This window comes from Hemiscyllium ocellatum, chromosome 38, assembly GCF_020745735.1.
Source record: "Hemiscyllium ocellatum isolate sHemOce1 chromosome 38, sHemOce1.pat.X.cur, whole genome shotgun sequence".
Taxonomy (NCBI): domain Eukaryota; kingdom Metazoa; phylum Chordata; class Chondrichthyes; order Orectolobiformes; family Hemiscylliidae; genus Hemiscyllium; species Hemiscyllium ocellatum.
The window spans coordinates 15,674,229-15,680,434 of NC_083438.1; positions in this window are offsets into that span (position 1 = coordinate 15,674,229).

Consider the following 6,206-nt stretch of genomic DNA (forward strand, 5'->3'; position numbering starts at 1 on the left):
GCAATTGTTTCACACGGAGGGGTGGTGTATGTTTCAAATGAGCTGGCAGAGGAATTAATCCAAAGATGTGCAGGTTGAGTGAATTGGCCATGCTAAATTGCCCATAGAGCCTAGTGATGTGTAGGCGAGGTGCATTATTCAGAGGTAAAGACACATAATAGGTAGGGGAATGGGTCTGGGTGGAATACTCTTCAGTGGTAGGTGTGGACCTGTTGGGCCATATAACCTGTTTCCACACTGTAGGGATTCTATAATCCTGGTAAACCAATACAGAGGAAAAGGCTGTTGCAATTACAACATTTAAAACTTATTTGGATGGCTCCATGAATAGGAGGGGTTGAGAGGGATGTGAGCCAACTGCTGGCAAGTGGGACAAGGTCGGAATGGAATGTTTAGTTAGCATGGACGGGTTGGACTGAAGGATCTGTTTCCGTGCTTTATGACTGTTGACTCAATGATTTCTCCAATCCCTCACTCACAGGGATTGTCCTATTATTGGGTCACTCAAGCTGCAAGGCTTCCCTTTGGTGTTTCCCACTGAGCTCTCAGAACTGAAACATTCTAATTAGTGACTTAATATCTCTGTGGGAATAAATGTTCCCAACCAAAACTGAAATAGCAATGATGCAACTTGAAAATTCCCCTGGGAATCTGAAGCAGTATAACACCATGTTCCTGAATACAGCAATACTGTGTTTAATTCAGAGGTTTTGGCTTCAACACCCAGGAACGGGTCCTTCATATGTAAAATGCTGGAGTTGTTCACCATTGTTGATAAAGTAAGGCACTTTTTAAATTTGTTAATGGAATGAGAGCCAGCATTTATTTCCCATCCCTATTTGCCCAGAGAGCAGATTCAGAGTCAGCCACATTGCTGTGGGTCTGGAGTCACCTGTCAGCCAGACCAGGGAAGGATGGGAGTTTCTTTGTTTCAAGGGCATCAGTGAAGCCGATGGGTTTTTCCAAAAATCAGTTCATGGTCATCGTTAAACGTTTAATTCCAGAGTTCTTTTCATTGAATTCAAATGTAACCATAAACACGACAGGATTCAATGCTAGTTCCCCATTACCGGGCTCTCTGGATTACTAGTCCCGTGGTAATTCCTGATGAGGGGCTTGTGCCTGAACCATCGATTTTCCTGCTCCTCGGATACTGCCTGACCTGCTGTGATATTCCAGCACCACTCTGATTTAGACCCTGGTTTCCAGCATCTGCAGTCCTTGTTTTAACCTGTGGTAATATTGCTTGTCCATTTCTTCCCTTTAGTGTAATTTTGGGCATTGCATGAATCTGTGCTGTGGAATACCATACCTCGGAGGTTGTATCTCGCTGGAAGTATTTGCCACTGTAGAACTGGGTTAACTGTGGGTCAGTCAGCACTGCCTTCATTGGGGATGAACAGGATTTTTGTTAGTTTTCATTTGGTCTGTTGTGGGTGGATCACACTGAGTTGATCACATGCAAGGATGTCTCTTTCTTGTTTAACAAATGTAATCCCCTGCAAAGTGGGTTTGAGATTTGAACAAGTATGGTTGTCTTTCAATGAATAGTTTCAAGGAAGGAGCACAGACATTTCCTCACCCCAGTGAGTTACATATCACCAGGACTGAGTCTTCAACATAAATATTGATTTGAAATGTAGCACAGATTGGTTTGTAGTTGATTAATCCCATTTCTGAAGAACATCTACATAATCAATGGTTTGTAAATGCTGTCTTTAAGGATTTGACTCTTATATCAAATGAGTACAGGACATAGTTATTGATCACCCTACCTCTGCACTGAAATCTGACTGGCGATTCATCTCTGTTACTCACACTCTCCCCACAGGAGAAACCTTCACGGCATGCTGTCTTTGCTCACTGTATCAGAAGAGACATACAGATTGGAATAATACACCATTGTAGTTTTATCTCATCTTAGCAGAGATCAGACTTGCAGTTATGAAATAAATATTGCAGATTTTTAGCACATGATGTACTTTAATGTGCACAATTCTAATTTAACAAGTATCTTTGCAATTGATTAACAGTGCAGGAGCAAATTACAACAATGAAGCTAATTCCCATCACCTTCCTTCTGTTGTTGTTTAGTTCCATATGAGAGCTTCCAAATCCTGCTCGAATGCGAGTTGCATTGTTTTGTTTCTGTGTTTTGTTGCTTCAAATATCAAGCCGCATCCAAGGGGCAACAAAGCACAGAAACAAAAAAAAATGCAGATCGCTTTAGAGCAGGATTTGGAAGGTCTCATATGGCAGCTCCTTGGATGCTGCCTGACTTGCTGCGCTTTTCCAGCAACACATTTTCAGCTCTGATCTCCAGCATCAGCAATCCTCACTTTCTCCTAGAAGCTTCAAATATCAAAACTTCCCTCACATTTATCGAAATGAATTGTCTTAATAACTCCAAGTGTAAGCAAGGACAATATTCTCACAACTTTCTGATGTAAGTAATTCCTCATGATTGCTGTATCTAATCTACCATTGTTCATTTCATGTTTATCTCCAAGATCATATCCCTTTGTAAGGAAAAATAACTAAGCTATATTTACACAATCATTCTTGGAATGGCTTTAAAGAGCTTTGGTTGATATTTGTCAATGAACAATTTACATAGGAATCAGGAATGGGAATAGACAATTCAGCTGTTCAAGTCCACTCTGATGAAGGTCTTATACCTGAATCGTCAGATCTCCTGCTCCACAGATGCTGCCTGACCTGCTGTGCTTTTCCAGCACCACACTCTCGACTCTGATCTCCAGTATCTACAGTCCTCACTTGCTCTCCGGTTAGTTTATCATACACCTCAGTCAGACTCCCCTCATTCTTACGAATTCCAGTGAGAACAAACCCAAATTATTCAACTGCTCCCATTAAGACATCCCTTTCATCCTGGGAATCAACCTGGTGAACCTCCTCTGACCTTCCTCCAGTCCATCACACCCTTCCTGCTTCAGTAAAGCAACATCCAACCTCTTCAGTCTGCCCAGATCGTTATAATCTATCAGTGAGTATTTATTCCTCTATAATGATTTGCAGTTTCTCAAGTGTCAGAGAGCATGATTCTGCATTATGGTTTCAGAACTGTACACAGTAATTTGCCGTTTCGATTTTATGCCAAATGTCACTGTTTTTATTAGTTTACTGTCCAAATTGAGGGCAGCATTTGGTTTGCATTTTGCTCCATGTGTTCAGAAGCAGAATATGGCAGATGCTGGAAATGTGAAACAACCATGGACAGAAACACACAAAACACATACACAGTTCAGAAGAAGACGAAATTTTACCAATGTTTCTCTCTCCACAGATATTGTCAGACCTGCTGAGGTTCTCCAGCAGTATCTGTGTTTGCTTCATACATTGATATGTAAATTTACTCTCAACAAAAACTGTGTCTTTGAAATTCATTACATATTTGGTTATGTTGCCACTTACTTCCTTGTTTATAATTTAAATGCCTGAGGTTTATTTTCATGAACACAAAGTTCATCACATGGTCAGTATCTCTCCAGAAGCTCAGGCTGGTAGATCCCACTTGTAATTTCTTACCTCAGTTCCCTGAAACCCCCATTCCTGTTGGAAAGTGTAACTTCCTGACCAGCTGTGTACATTTTCACATGAGCAGTGTCCTGCTTCATCCCTGCTACCAATGAAATGATTGTAAATAACATACTATTGAAATAATCTTGTCACTTTAAGCTGAGGTGTGATTGTGTGAGCCAGTAGAGGTTGAACCCATTGAGGAAGAGCTAAAACATGACATTTTTTCTCCTACTTTGTCAACATTGTCGATTCGTTCTTTGGTCCTGAATGGGAGTAATCTCAAATTTGTCTTGAAATCCCCCCTCACGTTCCCACCTTGATTCATGCTCACCTATTCCCAGCTTTCCTATTTCAGTTTCCATGTTAAAGACCCATATCTCCCATGAGCTGACTGGTTCTGCTGAAGCTCTGACTCAGCTTCCTCACCTCCCTCACTTCCTGCAAGGACTCTATTTCATTTGTCCTTTTTTTAAAAAATCTGAACACAACCAGCGTCTATTGTACAAACACCTGAGATCCCTTTCAATCTCTTTATCACATGAAATAATTCTTCTTTCTGTCTTTTCTTTTTAAAGGTACACTTTGTTAAACTGCTGAACAATCTACTGCTTCTTTTGGTTATCTTCATGTTCATTAATGATCCCGTTTATTTTGTACCACATTTCAGTTTCTCAATAGATATCCCTTACCATCCATGTGACCACACACCACCGTCCCACTTTCCAATCCCCAGCTTGAGGTCCCCTCATTGGTAGGTGTTTAAATTTAATTACTTTTAATAGGAGGCCATTGTTCCAAAATTGGGATTATTTTTACATTCTGTTATTCTTCTTGACCATCCTTGATTGTATGCTAAAACCTAATCATTGCCATCTCAATTCATAGTTAATACTGTTCAACCTGCAATTTCTAAACTAATTTCCGTATTTCCTCTTACAGTTAATGCACTGGCGATTGTGATCTTGTCCCTGGGAAAATGTGGGCTTTCCAGGTGCACGACTCATTACCTCATGGCCATGGCAACAGCAGATCTGATGGTCATCATCACTGATGTTATATTGTATCAGCTGAATAATTACTTGTACCAGGGATCCTTCCTGCAGCACACATTTGCCTGCATTATGATCAATTTCCTGCTTTTCCTGAGCTCTGATTCTTCTGTCTGGTTCACTGTTGCTTTTTCTGCTGATCGGTTTGTGGCCATTTGTTGCCAGAACCTGAAGTTGAGATATTGCAATGTGAAAACAGCTGCTGCGATTCTATCAACAACCTCCACTCTGTTCTTTGTAAAAAATGTTCCTATTTTCATTACACGGGAGCCTAAGATTGTGGTTGACAATGTTCAGTGGTCTTGTCAAATGAAGCCCAGCTATTTTACTGAAACCAGGTGGATGGTTTATGACTGGCTTGATAAGGTGTTAACACCATTACTGCCATTTGTTTAGTGTTGCTCTTCAATGCTCTGACAGTCCGATACGTTTTAGTGGCTAAGCGGATCCGTAAAGGATTGAGGGGTCAGAACTAGGAAGAGAAGTGCAGTGACCCTGAGATGGACAGCAGAAGAAAGTTAATGATTGTACTATTCACCATATCTAGTACCTTCATACTTCTGTGGTCACCCTATGTAATCAATTTCTTATATTATCGAATTGCAGCAATTGATCCCAGATCTTACAACGACAGTTGGCACGTATTTGAAAGAATTGGATTCATGCTGCTGAGTGTGAGTTGCTGCACAAATGCATTTATTTATGGAGTAACTCAGTCGATGTTCATTTACACAGTAAAATACCCACTGGTTTCAATTAGCAGAGTCTTTCCTTTGAAAATGAATTGATGACAATCTCGAAGACAGTACCATATCCACCTGCTTTCATGGGGCAGTATTGAGGAGAAAGCTTCCATCAAATGGTTTGTGTGAACAATGTTTGTTTGTGTGAAAATATGAAAAGCAATATCGGCTTATTTTCCATTGGGCATTGTTTTCAATTGGATTACCATAATATTGAGACAAAATTTTTAATCTTCAACTGATGTAGGTTTAATATTAATTTGTTCAAAAAGGTATAACATTGCAGCATCCACAGAAATAAAGCAAGATTCCTAAAACATCAATAGGCAGTATTGAATTAGGGAGATTGGATTCCATTAATCTGTGTTGTATTGTAAACGGGTCCACTCACATTTTGTCTGCCTCATTTCAGTTTTATTTCACATTAACCTTTCCTCTCATATCCTTATTTGATTCACCTCAGAAATTATCTAATATGAACACGAATGATGTTTCTTTTGGACAATGCAGATTCAAAGCAGCAATCTGGACCATGTTAATTTTATCTTCTCATTTAACGTGGTAGCCTTTCACTGAAAGATAAGTGTCCAATTCTGCATACTTGGTGTTAGCAATGAAACAGGAGAGTCTTACTCAAGGAAACAATAAGAATGAGGAAGTACCTCTGCTCTTCACATATAACACAATTTGAAAGTTTTCAAAGCACATGGCAAAAATATACTCCCCACTGTCACAAAGCCATCCCATTCCAGTATTCAGAGACCTTGGAGAGAGTTTCATTCTGTATCACACATGCAGCTAACTGTAAACCTCAGTGTCTCATTCACATTGTGTTCTTGAGAGTTTGTTTGCCTTTCCCTTGACTATTCAC